Source organism: Mchenga conophoros, linkage group LG22, assembly GCF_057382185.1.
Source record: "Mchenga conophoros isolate Kocher_MC1m ecotype Shallow Benthic linkage group LG22, M_conophoros_male_GT1.1, whole genome shotgun sequence".
In the NCBI taxonomy this organism is placed as follows: domain Eukaryota; kingdom Metazoa; phylum Chordata; class Actinopteri; order Cichliformes; family Cichlidae; genus Mchenga; species Mchenga conophoros.
In genome coordinates, this window is record NC_140546.1 from 23,442,219 (window position 1) to 23,458,003 (window position 15,785).

The window sequence follows — 15,785 nt, forward strand, 5'->3', positions numbered from 1 at the left end:
AACATGTTAACCTGTGGCTACAGTCCTCTGTTTTTCTGCCATCTTGCAGCAGTGGCAAATTTAAAAACATCGCTCCCAGTGGCTCTTTGTAGGAGTAGAACCTCAAACGGGTCAAACAGATCTTTGTATGGTGTTTTTTGATAAGGCTGTTTGGAAGACGATGATAATACGTTTGCTGGGTACGACGCTGCTTGTGCTTTTCATGACATGACAAACATGAGGTTTCGGTTGGACTTCCTTCCAAGTAATCACGTGCCTACTGAGAAGACACATTTCAATCACAGCTTGCGGTTTACACAGTAACTTTAAACAATGTCTTTTATGGCCCTTCACATTTTTTTTTCTTTTTTAATTTTACGAACAAGCCTGTCCATTGGGTTTTATTTAACCGCAACAGTCAATTGGCACTAGAGTTGTTTCAGCTTGGCACAATTTATGATCACTCTAATTGCTCACCGCTCCCATCTCTTGGCACATATCTTCGAACGAACAAACACGTGCTGCGCTGTTTCTTCAACCGCTCGTCGTAGGCCTAACAGCCCTTACTGGCACGATGAATTTGATAAATCCTTTTATCGCCCCGGGAGACAATTAAAGCGCATGTGACAGGGGTCCCTATCTCCGCTCTCCTCCTGTAGCGCTTCATTTAGAAGCCATTTGTCTCCGCTATGGATTTCCTATTTTTAATGGCGCGCGTATGCAGGGGTCGGGCCCGTGCTGAATAATAGATGCCTTTCGCTCCCTCTCTTTCCCTTTCATTCGCTCTCTCGTCCATTTCCTCATTGCAAGGCCCCGTGGGAAGCTGCCAGTGTCACTCCGGGAAACTAAGGTGCAGTGCTTCTCGTGCTCTCCAGATTCTGACAGGAGGCTATTCAGTCTAGTGGACAAGGCTTTTGGTGTGGAAGCTAGCAGCAGACAGTAAACTGATATCAACGGGCACACGTTAACCCTCAGCCTCCCCCCACCTTCCCTTCTCTTCAGTAAAGGACGTTTATCAGAGAAAGTGGGGCTGCTGCGCAGTGAGGTGATATATCGCCCTGGCTGAGCGCGGATGAATAGACTAGTAATTATCCCGTTAAAAGGGTGGCCAGACAAAGAGAGAGCCTCGCTATAATTTAAATTGTTTTGTTTCCCCCCCAGTCGAAGCCTGGCCCGCTGACTGACATCATTGGAATGGGAAAAGTGAACCTATTTATAGCCTGAGACGTTCAGCTAATTGTAGAATTTAATAAGGTTTCTGGAAGAGTGGATTCTGTAAAAGCCAGAGGCCTGCACCTCCCTTGCACTCTGCTCTTATATCTCCTTCACATCTTTCTTTGGCTTTGCAGTTTTCTTGCTCCCATATTTCTCTCTGTCTCTTTTAGCTGAGCCTATCCTCCTATCTTGCCATCTTCTGTCGTACCATCTTCTCTTTTTTTGTGTGTGAGTGTGTATTCTGACCTCTCCCCCCACGCTTCACCTCCCAGCGACCCCTCGATTTTTCTTCCCCTCCCTCGTCCTGCTATCTCCTATCACATAAAATCAACCTTAGACTAATGCTCTGCTCAGTTTGACTGTGTGTGAGATTTGGATTGTGCGATTCTCAACATGCCACAGTGGTTTAAGCTGTGCAGGGAAATGTGTATGTGCATGTCTACGATTACAACCGATGATGTGTCCAAGTGTGTGCTCGTGTGTATGTGCTTGTAGTCTTGTCTGGTGTGTGTGAGACAGGGGTAATTGAGCTCAGAGGGTTTTCTGTCTTTGGTGGCAGAGGGGAAATTGGAATCTTCAGAATCCATTAGAGAGGCCCTCTCACAGTGTGTGCGCGTCTCTCTGTATATGTGTCTGTGTTTGCTGTATTTCTGTGTCTGTGTGTGTGTGAGTCATGTCTGCATGATTAGTGACAAAGAGAAGAGTCTAGTGTGTTGAGGGGTAAAGAAGTAACTATACCAATGAGCATGCAGAGGATGGGCATTATAAAAAAATATATAATATCACAAATTAACTGAAACGGTCTTGGTTGCTTGCTTTTGTTTTGCACTGTGTGCTTGTGTGTGGAGTCCCCAGTGTGCATACGCCGGTTCTCTGACACTAACTGACTGAATGCCTTCATAGACTGCAGGGGAAATTGGGAGAAGGGAGCTGGAAGGTGAGTGGAGAGAGAAAGGGGGGAACAGCAGGTAGCCAGCACCAGATGGTCTCATGCTTCTTCCCTGCAGAGCTATCACTCTCCTCTTTCTCTCTCCACTCCTGCCTCATGTTCTTTCCTGCATCACACTTAATAATGTATCATATCACCTCAGCGTCCTTGCTTATGTACAGTAGGGTATTTACTGACTTGAGCTTAACTCATTGGTAAAGCATGTTCTTTGGCAGTTCTATGGCTACCTGAAATTGTTGTAGGATTATGTTTAAGGTTTAAAGAATTCTGTATTTTTACACAAATCACATAAAAAAAACAGCACTGATATATTTATGCCACTAATATGACTTTGCATTGATGCTGACAAGGTACGTCCGTACCAAGTGTAAATACTCTGTGATATAAAATATTTAAAAACCATCTATCACCTTTTGTAGTCGATTACTGTTTTGTTAAATTAGATTTTTTTTGTATGTTTCTCTCTGACCTTTGGGTTAATAGACATTATACATATGTTAATGAAATGTTAAAGTGACATGACAGATTGTCTTTATTTACATAGAAATTGTTTCCAGTGACACCTCACCAATTTTCACACATGCGATGCAGTCTTGCACTAGACACCACCTGACAATCGTCCATGTGAGAACACATGCAGTTTCTGTTTTTACACTGCTGTTGCCAATTCTTCAGGTGAGTAGCACAGCTAAACTCCTGGTGAATTTCTTGCTAGCCAGCCTGGGTGTCATGTCTGCTGCTACCTGCCTTCTCTGTTAGGAGTACAAGCACTTTTTTCTGCAGTGTGCTTCATATAAGAATGGACAACTGTGAAAAGAGCCTTAGTTTCTAAAGAAAAACTTTGAAAACTGCTCCTTTATTTAAATGGATTGTCTGTTCAGTCTTGAAATGAAAGGCGTAGTAGTATTCTTTAAATAATTATTTTGTTATCTCAGATGAGGTCTGGATTACCATGGTGATGGTAATAACTCTTAGGAACTTATATGAAGATATAAAGCAATTTTTTTTTTTACTTGCTCACCTAGATTCAGTTTGCGCAGACTACAAAGCATGCTATCCACAACACAAATGCAAGAAATTATGTGCATCACAAAGTAGAAAATTCTCATCGATTACTCATCTACAGATCTGCAAATGCGATTTAATTTTGTTTTCCTTCTCTATTCAAATGCGTGCCCTCACAGTTGCAGGTCTCACACAGAGCACTTCAAACTGTCCTTTTGAGGACTGGATATAGCACCCTGCTTAACAGTAGCAGTGTGTTCCTTATGGTGTGTTTTGATGCCAATGTGATCGTTGTTTTTAAAAGAACAGATTTTTTTTTCTCTGACTATTTCTACGTGGTTTCCTTGTGCTCTGAAAGACAAATGCCCCTGCAAAACCCCTGGAACATGTTAGCATTGAGTGAACAGAGTCCTATAGGTGTCCGCCCACTCTGGTAAGTACACATATTTTTGCTTCTATTTTTCTGATTCATTCATAGCACCTGAGAGTGTAGCGCAGTAAGTAGCCTAGCATCTAACTGGTGACAGTACTGACTAAACAACTTCCATGAAAAATTCATAGTTTCATTTAAAAAAAATTATAAAAATGAATTGCCAGTATCTGGAAATATTCACATGTATTTTGATTTACTTGTAATTCGAATTCAAATTAGAGCAACCTTGCCATAACATGGGTTTATGCTAGTAAGCTGCAAGCTAGTGCTTAAGATATTATTACTATTCACTCTTAATATAGATAGGTTCATTAAGACATGTAATCAGTATGTTTAATATGCGGTATTATATAAGAGTCAAGCATCCAGGTATTAATGAAAAAGAGAATTTAGGAGAATGAAAAGAGGTCAAAATTAGCAGGACAATGGCTAACGAATTTACAATGGCTGAGGTAAAGATAAAACACAAAGGGCCTACTATGACTGAAAACTGATAAACTAAATGCCACCGAAGAATCTAAGTTACACTCGATGACTTATAATAAATAATTTGCAGCCTTTTTGCTAACAGCTGAGCTATTGCTAGGCTAATGACAGTTTTGTTGTGTTCTGGATGAAAGTACAAATTGTGTGACAAATTGAGCCTCCTTGGAGGCACAGGGTCTAGCTGTGGCATCCTACAGCAAGATGACGATAACGAAAATGAATATAAATGCACCCAACCAAGTCTCATCCACAATAAGGTTTGTGATATTTTGTTGTGTGGTTGGGCTTTGAATCGTTTTGCTGCCAAAAAGTCACAAATTCTTTCATTTCTAAAAATGCTGGAATGCTGTGCACTCAGGGGCTGCACAACACTATTTAAAAGCTTGGTTTAAAGGCACGCTGTACACGAATAAAGCAAAAAAAAGAAAAAAGAAAAAAAGAAAACCAAAGAAACAAAAAAACCCCCAGAAATTAGAGGCCTGAACTTGGAATCAAAGTTGACTGTCATTACATAACAAGGCAGTTTATGTAAAAATAATATATATATAGAAACAAATGTGTTTCTTGGCAATTGAAGTGATAAGTGGGTTATTTTGTTCAATACCATAGTGTTTGTTCTTTGGGAAAACCAGCACAGATCAATACAGTCGTAGTGTTAGCGCTTTACTTTATGTTCTAGGACTGATAACAGTGTGATGATGTAGTTTTTTTAAGGCACTATGTGTGTAAAGTCATTCCTATGTTGGTAGCTGCTTAAAATGATATAAGACTGCACAGTGCAGTAAGAAATTTGCATATGTATGTGTTTCAGTTGTGTCTGTGTGAGTAGCTGTAAGTGTTGTGTGTGTATGTGTGTGTCGGCATGTGTGTGTGTAATGATTAGCCTTCTCTTAATGGGAAAATAACGTCAGAGCCACTGGGACGTTTAATCCATCTGAGCTGATTCTGTTTCCATCACAGCTATTGATCAACTCCAGTGACAAATCAACAGGGGGCTACATGTATTTGTGTGTGTGTGTGTGTGTGTGTGTGTGTGTGTGTGTGTGTGTGTGTGTGTGTGTGTGTGGAGAGCACCTTACACAGCATTTTACTATGTCACAACCCCAACACGTAATGCAACAGTAGACTCCAATAAGGTGCTTTCCTGTTTCTTTACGCTCTTTTTCAATCTTTCTCTCCCTCATTCCTTCATTTGTTTTTCATCTTTTTTCCCCTTCTCTTGTTTTGTCTCTGTTTTCTAGCTCACATGCCTCTCTTCCCTCCATCCCTCTCTCTGTGTCTCCTGTCTTTAAGTGGTATTGGCTTTAAAGGGGCAGCAAATCAGTTGTTGATTAATACTGAATTTTTGGGGCCATTTGTCTGCACCGTTGCCCCTGTCTGTGACACCCACCCTCTTCTCTCCCCCCCTTTCCTCCTTCCTTCTCTCTCTCTACCTCTTTCCTCTCGTGCGCCTTCCCTCTGCGGTGATGAATGGCCGACCGATTGCCGAGGGATTAGAGTCGTCACGGTTACCTGTGCCTTGACAAAGTGGTCCTGATGGGTGACCAAGGCACTTCATGGGGGGGTCATATCTCAGCATAGACTAGTGTGCACTTATTTCGGTGTGTGTGTTTGTCTTTGTGTGTGTAGCCAGCCAACCCTTTGTGTGGTCTTTATGTGTACAGGTAGTGTTAGTGTACACAGTTTATCATGTTTGTTGCCGTGATAAGAGGCAGGGCTTTGTTGCAGTTGTGTGTTCGTGTTTTAAACGGGGCAGGGGTGAGCTCCAGCTCTCTCAGATGTTGATTCTGTGTGACAGAGATTGGCGAGGTCCCAGCAGCAATGTGACCACACTGACACCCGAGAACCCAGTAAACGGTTGCTGGTCGACACTGATGAATCGTCACTCGCAGGAATCGAACACAAGCCTAATCAGTGCATGCAGCATTTTTCAGTTTTGTCCTGCCTTATCAGGTAAAGGCCATCAGCTATGTCAGGTCTCCTTGGCCCAGCCCCTCTGTCACTCACACCCGTTGGTGATTAGGTGCATTAGAGATGAGCAAGGAGAGGTTGTGATTTCTGTCTTCAGGTGGATGCAATTGCATGACTGTGACTCTATACAGATCAATTGTTACTGGTCACTTTCATAAACACTGGAAATTAATTTCTTTTGCACCGATCGTAAACATATGCTTTAAAAAATCACGAGCATATTATGCAAACGACAGCGAACCTAGCGTGAAACTGCTGAAGAGTGTCAAATTAAAGAACAATCATGCATAGACGGGAGAAATGTCACAAATATCAGGGATCATTGAATAGATTAAGGAGTAAGAAAATAATGTGAATCACATTGCCCTCCGAGACACCAATATTGAACCAATGTATTAAAAAGTGAGAGCAAATGAGTAAATATAATTTGGAAGAAAAGCAATAGTTTCTGAAACAGACTTGAAGAGATTTGTGAATTCTGCACTAATATGGATTTAAGCTTTTGCACTAAACGCTGGTGTGTGCTCGAAGCATATTTGAAGTCAAACGTTCCAAAATGCAAAGCTCAAAATCAGAATGAATAGGCTGAATGAGTCAGATGCACTAAATGTGGACATGCTCAGACTATTTCCCCTTGAAATCATTCGCAGTTTTGCACTTGTTGCATCCATCCTATCACTTTCATAAAGTTTGCTTGTTGGATTGTCTGTTTTGGAAAAGTTACAGAAACTGTCAGCCAGCCGCTCCAACTCCATGCTGTTAGACAATTCAAGCTTAATGACCCCTTTAAGATACTGTATAATGTTTTTTTCCCTTTAATCTACCCATTTAACATTTTTGAAGAGCAGAGATTCTGCATCATAAGAGGAGGAAGCAATCACAGAATGCATTTCCACATGATGGAACAACGTAGCCCATTTTCTTAAAGCAAAAGAAAAAAAAAGAGAGAGTTTTTGGTTCCTTAAATCAAAATAGCTACGAAATGTCTGAGTCACAGATAAGAAGATTCTTTCCTTTCCTTTCACCACACTATGCTGCCAACAAAGGCGAGGGTCGGAGTGGGTATTACGTTCCTCCAGACCATAAAGTTAAGAATAACTTGAACATTGCATTACAAAAACTGAATTAATGCTGGGCTGTTGAGTTTGTATAACCGTGTGAGTGCAGGTGTAGCGCTGATGATCTCATTTCAGATTAAATTCTGTCCATAGCAACACTACAGGGATCATTTGAAAGTTGTGTTATCCCGCAAGCAGGGAGAAACAAAACACGACTACATTCAGCCAGATCGCATCAAGCCTTGGAGTGGAGAGAAAGAGAGGGAGGCTTTCTCTGGTGGGTTTCTCTGAGAAGCTGTCAGACAGGGGGAACCTAGGAGGAGGAGCAGAAGATCCTCCTGTCCCTCCAGGCTACAGAGAAATGAAGAATGAAGAAATGGAGATACGAAAGGATGTGTAGTTTGGCTAGAAGATGATTATGTCAGGGCAGTGGAGGCTGAGAAGAGCCTTGACTAATTATAGTCATCTATAACAGACACAATTAAAACCTGGCTAATTTACTGCAGCTCAACGCTCACACACCCAGCTGATTTATACCACAGCTCGATGACACCCAGAGGACATACTTATTCACACACAAATGCACTCCGCATTAAAACTCAAATAGACGGACACTCTCTGTGTTTCCTGCATTTCTTTCTTCTGCTGACTGTTTACAAAATGTTACATACGGTCTTAACCCCGTGTTTAACTGTGTAATAGGGCACAAAGCCACAAAAACATAGATAACAAGTGCTAGCAATAAAATGCTTCAAAAATCAGAAATTTTGACTTTTCTTAAGGTCACAAATTCTTTGGCTTTGATCCACAGATGTACGCCACTGACTAGCTTCTTGCCAGCACAAACCTTTGAAGGAACAGAAAGCTTCTGACATGAGCTACATTGCATCATTCACTTTTATTTAACCTTCCCATACTTTATAGTTTTCTACATTAGGAAAAGTTTGTAGGTGTTAAAGGTGCAATAAGTGAAATTCTGAACCTCTGTAAGCCACACAAGTGCGCCAGCATCTCAAACACGTGGTGCAACCAACACACAGGTATTTAGAGAAATTCGTGGAAGTGCGGATGATCCAAGGAACTGCACTGACTTGCTTAGCTTTATCTCTCAGCACTAAAAACTCAGTGGACACTAAGAACTTCTCAAGCACAATCTGATTTTTTTGGTGTATTTTCCCCACAAATTTGATTTTGAGCTCCAAAATGTTAGTAAGGTCCAGACCTCAGGGACAGCAGGGCATGCATACATTCCAGACAGTGCTAATGCTAAAACCTGTAGGTTTTACTGCTTTGATATGTCATTGAGTCCTGAAACTGGTCTTTTTGAGCATCTATATAAACTTATCTAAACTTAGTTTTTCAAGGCCAAAAAAGTACTATTTCTTTGCTGTCACCCATTTTTCTCTGACTTCTCATCTCTCTCTCTCTCTCTCTCTCTCTCTCTCTCTCTCTCTCTCTCACACACACACACACACACACACACACACACACACACACACACACACACACACACACACACACACACACCTGCAGGCTGGCACAAAAAGAGAGAAGAGAAGAAATTGTAGAAGACATAGAGTGGTATGTCAGCAATTTTCTTGGTTGTCCAATTGCCTGTCAAGTTGCTCGGTTACAGCAGAGACGAAGCTCCACCTCCTACCGGGACAGCCTGTCTGCTTTTGCTCCTCCCTTAAATTTATCAATCAAGGGAAAATCTTGGCAGGAGACCCACCCACATGGGTGACTCTGCCAATAGAAATCTCTCTTTCTCTCCCCCGCTATCTCTCGTCCCCTCCCGATCACTCTTTCTCTTTTATAGCAGCCCTCAGGTGAAGCAGCGATTTAAGGGTTAAGTCGGCAGCGTGCTGGATCTCTGCAGAGGTGACAGATGCTTCCTATCCCACCCAGCACCACAGGGGAACCGGAGACACTCAGCATACCAATGAGCTACCGTCTGACACACACATACACACACATAGCATGGATACGCAGGAATAAATATGCATATGTGAACACGTAGATCACAGACGAACCCATAGGCACAGACCCTAACACGCGCACGTGCTCAGTTGCGCACACTGCGTACCTGCTGGGATATATAAAAGATGTCATATTTATGATAATCAGCTGTATGCACATTATTTGAACATCTTCCTGATTTGTACGACTGACGCTAGAGCAAATAGATATGCATGACTTGCCTTCTAGCAGGAGTCAGGCAGATGCGATCCTTTGTCTCAACATATGACCCGTTATGGAGGGCCAGTGCACACAGGCGCAGACATAAACATACACACACATGCAGATCTATTCAAACATATGGCGCCAACACAGTATGCGCGCACACGCACACACACACACACAGACACATACGCAAACTATAAAAGTGACAACTGTCGTCATGATGGAGCACTCGGAGAAGGGGAAGTGAAGGCTTAGCCACCGCACAACACGGTGTCGAGAAGACCTGCTATTCATTTTCAGCTTAATATGTTCCAGCCCATTGGAAAAACATTGCAGCATATAATGTAAGCAATTTCATATGCGCACACCACTCCTCACAGCTTTCTCTCTGAAGCGCTCGGCAAAATGAAGAGGCCAGATTTAGCTGATGGTTGACTGGCTTCAAAAATAACAGAGCCAGTGAATGTGTGCGAGTATAGATGTCTGCTTAGTTTCGTGTGTGCCTGCGTAAAAAAGCATTTGCATTTGAAATTACACGGCAATGTGTGTATACGCAGGCCCCTGTCTGTATCTGTCTGTGTGTGTGTGTGTGTGTGTGTGTGTGTGTGTGTGTGTGTGTGTGTGTGTGTGTCCGTTAATTAATCTGGTCCCATCAGCAACTCTGATATGCACCTCTGCACATCCACTCTCCATCGCTGCATCACTTGTTTGTGTTGTTTATCTACCAGAGCAGAAAGGATGATCAACAGAGTGACACGGGGATAGATGTCTTTACCATCACAGATGCAAATATGCTGAAACACAGGCTACGACGCACACACACACAACACTGTTGCCCAAACAGGCACATCCAACATCCCCATCCGAGAAACCAAGTAAGTTATTTGAAAACAAAACATTAGTTTGCCCACGCCGCACAAGCTACACATTGCTGTATGACGAATAAAATTCTCTTTGTCTGTGACAAATCTGCTTATGTACACACATGCACAAACAAGCACAGTAAGCCCCAGCCGGTCCCCTAGCATCTTTATATGGGTAAATAAATGGTGTGCTTGGCAGTGGGTAAATGCATGCGCTCTCTGCCTGCGGGCCCAGATGGCGGCCCAGTCGTTTGCTTTACCTTGTTTTGTTTAATTACTACAATCAACTCTCTATTTCTTCAATTAATCACTACCAACCTGTTCCATTAGTTTCTCTCTCTTTCTCTCTCCCTTACTCGTGCACACACGACACAAAGGCACAAAGGCACTATATGTGCACAGATATGAAATAATAGCAGTATGCGCACAAATAATAAGCAGACATGCACACAGCACTGCTCACCTCCGTATGTCAACGATTTTTACTTTTACTTTTTATTTTTTTGCCGATATCAACCTTGCAAATAATAATAATAATAATAATAATAATAATAATTCAAGAGACAAATCAGGCAGCCGGCTGTGCAGCACAGTGAAATGATGGTGAGATGGAGAGGGGGTGTGGGAGGAGTGGTGGAGCATCAAGGCAACGTGGAGGTGGCTGACAGCAGCCGGGCGCACGAGAATAACGGGGCGGAAAGCACTTCATTACGTCCTTTTATTCCGTTATAATCACCGCACGACCATCAGTCCTCGGCGACACCGAGGCCCAGCCACTGACACGAGGATTGATGCACCGGAAACGCAGGGTTCCTGCAACACAATAAACAACGCCATTAACCAACACGGCCCCGTCGACGCCGTAAACAGTTCATATTAATTATAGCCTGGCCGGTATACGCGCCTCCACGTTGCATTTAATCCGCCCCTAATATGACGACAGCCAAGAAGATTGTCAATTATGGGTTTATGTGTAAGTGATCACGGATGCAGGTTTTAGCAGATTGTATAATAGAATTAGATGGAATCAATTTGGAACACAAAGCTAGACAGTTATGAATTGATACACAAGATGGCCCACGTAGCCTAATTTCACCATCAAACCAACGAGGTACATTTGCTCCGTGTAAACACTTTATACACTTCAGAGACTGCCTTCAGAGGACCTTTGTATGTGTGTGTGTGTGTGTGTGTGTGTGTGTGTGTGTGTGTGTGTGTGTGTGTGTGTGTGTGTGACACTTTTATATAGGCTGCAGTGCATCCTGTGTGTGGGAGCGTGTGAGTGTGTGTGTTGATGATAAGGCAGGCTATAGGCTATCAGCGTTCACTGATGCATGCCTATTAACACAGCTCTAATCATCATTTTATCTTTGCTATCGCTGTGTAGTCTAATCTGACTTGTTCATTTGTTGTGCTAAATGTTATTACCAAGTTTAGGTTCCTAAAAGTGACATTAAGGCATGGTTAATGCGCGTGGAACTTTGGCCACAACACACGCACACATACCTTCCTGCCAGTTGGATGTGACCAGCAGCCACTGTTTGTCTTCTACTGCCATCTAGAGGCGGGTGATCAGAATAGTCAAATCCTTCACTAAACAGTAGGAAAAAAGAAGAAAAAAAAAATTAGTTTCATCTTTTCCCTTTACCCCTATTCACATGATCTTATACTATAGATCATGATCTGTCCACCACGCTTTTAACTTCCTCTCGTCCTTTACTTGCCAGCCATAAGTTTCTCAAAGCACACCTGTTGCCCTTTCTTCTGTTTCATTTTATTTTAGCAGTGCCATTATTGTTAATTGACATTCTGCGTCTCCTTTTGCCTTAACTTCCGAAGGAAACACTTCACATAGCCGTCCCGTTTTCAACTTGAGAATACGTGTTTTTGGTTTTCAATGCCACAAATAGAAGAAAAAAGCCAAAGGCAAAAACGACTGACACATTTTCTGTAAAAATTTACAAGCCTTCCTAGTTAGGCTCTGGGCAAAAAGTATTCTTCTGTGTTGTCTGTGCACTTTGACCTCATGCAAGTGGGGAAATTCAGAGAAAATATGGCAAAGGGACTGACCTGTTCAAACCTGAATGTAAATTTTCAGAAGTGCAAAGAGTTTGAAACCATTAAGTTGCAAGATAAGAGATAACGTTTGACCATCAAAGAGCATTATAACTCATCACAGAACACAACACAACACACACTGCTTACATAACCTTCATTACTGCAACGTGATATCAGGATGAAACAATGCGGTGATGTTCAGATGTCCTTTCAAAGATTTTGACTTGGGTCCAATAACGAGGATTAAGTCTTTGTTTGGCTGCATCATAAACAAATTACATAAATATTCCAGCATAAAATGCATCTCAGGCCACCTGGGGATCTCTCAGGAGACTTTATGGAGTGTGCGTGCGAGCTGCTGATCCACAGAACTGCAAATAAACTCCAAAAGACACACAAGTGAGTGCGTTACAGTAACACTCGTGTTAAAAAGGTGTGTAAATATTGTGAAGTTGGAGCGTGAGGAAAAAGCTCATGTCAAACCTTTTGTTGAGCTCAACAGAAGGAAGTGATAACCCCAACCCTGCTTCTCTGTTTGCTCTGAAAGCTTCAGTCTTCTGCTCTTCCATTCTGATATTAAAGTCAGAAAGTGCTTCACGCAACATTAAGAGTGAATTACATATAATGGTTAAATCCTTCAGTGCAAGATGAAATACTACCACCGCAGATTAAACTGTAACTGCCCACCTCTTTTCGCATTAAGTAGACAGTAACACAGTCTTTGGCCAAAATTACTGTGTTCAACTCAGTCCAACATAATGTGGCCTTGGCCTACATGTACAACCATCAGTAATGGGCAGTAACCCCCACCTCCTCTGCTCCCTTCTCTTTCAATCTGTCTCTCTCTCTCTCAAACACACACACTCTCTCTCTCACATACATACACTTAAACCCTTTTGCCTTTAGCCCTTTTAAAGTCAGGATAAGAGACCTGAGTGAGAGCAATAAAACTGGTCTAATAAAACACCCTTCTGTTTCTTCCTTTTTCCCGCTGCTCCTTCTCTTCTGTTGTATGCATGTGTACTGTATGCCCATTCTTATGTACTGGGCACTTTTTATGACCAGGCTATGACTTGTAAATGGTGTAAAAATTACTGAGATAACCACATTATGGGAATATTAGTTCACTTTCAGTTTATTAGCTGTGTTATTGTACCAGAATGTAAGTATACTCACTGCTCACCTACATGCAGATATTATAGCTGAAGGGTTTGTAATGAAACTAGTGGCCAAGGAGGTGACAAAAGATTTCAGGGGGGGTTTTTTTGGTGCTTTTTTTTTCTCTTTCATTTAGCTAAATGATTTCAGACCTCATGCCTTAAAGCAGCTTGGGTACTGCTGGATTATACAGTCATGAAAAAGACCTAAGCTTTTGAATACCCCTTTTAGGGAGTTTTTCTTTTTAAAGAGGGCACTTTATGACTCACAATGTGAACATGAACGTTACAGACTCCAAATACAACATATTTACAAGCTATCAGTTAATATTCAGCATAATTGTAGGCCTGCAACTATACATAAAAACGTCAGGCAGCATCATTATAACCGGTTTCATATGAATATTATATTGACACGTATTGTACCAAAGAGGGCGTACGCCAACGTTTTCTGAATTCGCCATTGCGCTTTCCCGTCGGTAGATGGCAGGCTTGAATGTGTAATTCTTTCAGGAAAGGAGGCGCGCGCCCTGTCGCTCCAGGGAGCGCGCGGCCCGCACGCCTCCTTCCTGTTTGGATCCTCGCGTCTTCTCGCCGCCGTGCCGTGCCCCGGTGAAGAGTTCACGGTGCGGGCTTGTCGCTGGATGATGCGGAGCTCATGTCAGAGTTTAATCTCATTTCGCAGCGCGGTGAGAGCGAGCGACATGTTATATTACTGGGAATCAGGAGGGATACCCAAAGAAGGCATGCCAATAAGCAAAAGTAGCGGGCAGCCTGTCATTTATAACTATTAGGAACACTTAACTTTATGGTCGAGTTATGATTATAAATAAATCCAGTTGCCATTTACTGCCGCGTTTTATTGAGAGGCTAGCTACTGAATCATCAGTATTAGATTTGAGGAATAACAGATATTTTATTGGGCGTATTTGCATCTTTTTACTGTCCACTGCGACCTATGATGAAATAGACGTGCTCACCCTGTGACTGCACGCAAACACGCACGCGTATACAGACCCGTGCAAACGTTGAAGTGCACCGAATTGTTTCACGGTTAATGGCACTGATCAGACAGTTCAGAACTTATTCTGCAGTGTTGAGTGCACCTGTTCCCCGTGTCTTCTGAGAGAGAGCGAGCGAAAAAAGCTTGAATATTCCTCAATTTCGCACAGACACACACACATACACACGCGCATACAAAAAGCCACAAATTGTCCCACAGTGCCCAAACAGGCTTTGCTGTGTCCTTCAGTGTAAAGATGCACTTGAATGATAATGGCCAGCAGGGAGCACTCTGTGTAATCATAACGACCCATCTTCAATGAGTTATATCAGCATTGGTCCATATGAATCATGTTTCGACATCATATACATACATTTAGAATGATAAAGTTTACTCTTTGTGTTGCCACCGAGGTGGTTTTTTTGTGTGGGATATCTTGTTGTGCAGTAGAGAGAGATGAAATTGCCTCTGATATGAGTTGCACTAGTAACTGTGTTTGTAAAAGTTTTATTTCCACCAGCAAACTGTGCATATAAACAAGCTGTATCTTGGATATGCTTTGGGTAAATATAATTTGGTAGAGACAAAGAACAATAAACTGAAGAATTGCTGGTCAGGGGGATATTTAGTGGCATTTAATATGTTGGATTCTCCTATTGTCAAAAGAAAATATTTCTATTCTTTGAAAATATGATGGACAGAATCACTATAATATACAGCTGAGCCATGCTGCATTTATAACAAATCACTTTCTGGATGTTAAACTGCGCTATACAGTAAAGACTGTTTGGAATTTAAAACAAAAATCTTTGAACCGTCGGGGAATTTAAAGGAAAACATTACAATCAACGACTTACAATGACTGACCCCTAGAAGTCCTTGACAAAGCCCTCCACTATTAAATGTGATGCTTTGCCTTTTTAAATTAATATTTGACTGGAAGCACAGAGGTTTTCTGGCAATATGAACGCATTGGAACAACGTGCTTATTTTCTCTCCACAGTGGCTAAGAAAAGAGCAAAATGGAGAGGTCCCACAAGTGAGAAGATCATGAAAGGAGGATCTTTCATATTCACTGTGAGTTTCTGCTGTTCCTCATTTTCTCCAGTTGTTGGCAGCAGAGGACTAAAGCTGTGATTCATGTTCTTATCCCAGCACTCACTTATAACACCTCTGCTGCTGCGTCCTCACTTCTTTAAGTGCATCCTACCTGCAACTATGCAGCGTATAATTTTTCTCTAACTAATTTAATCAAGATACAGGGCAACATTTTTATTCTGACAACTTGCTGCAATTGTACTGCTTCATCACTTAACCAATTGTTCAAACTGAAGATATAAAAGACTAATACTCTACTGTGTGAAAGGCTCAAAAGCCTTGCTGTGAGCAGACTGATAGGGACTAATTGCAACTTGAATATTTTA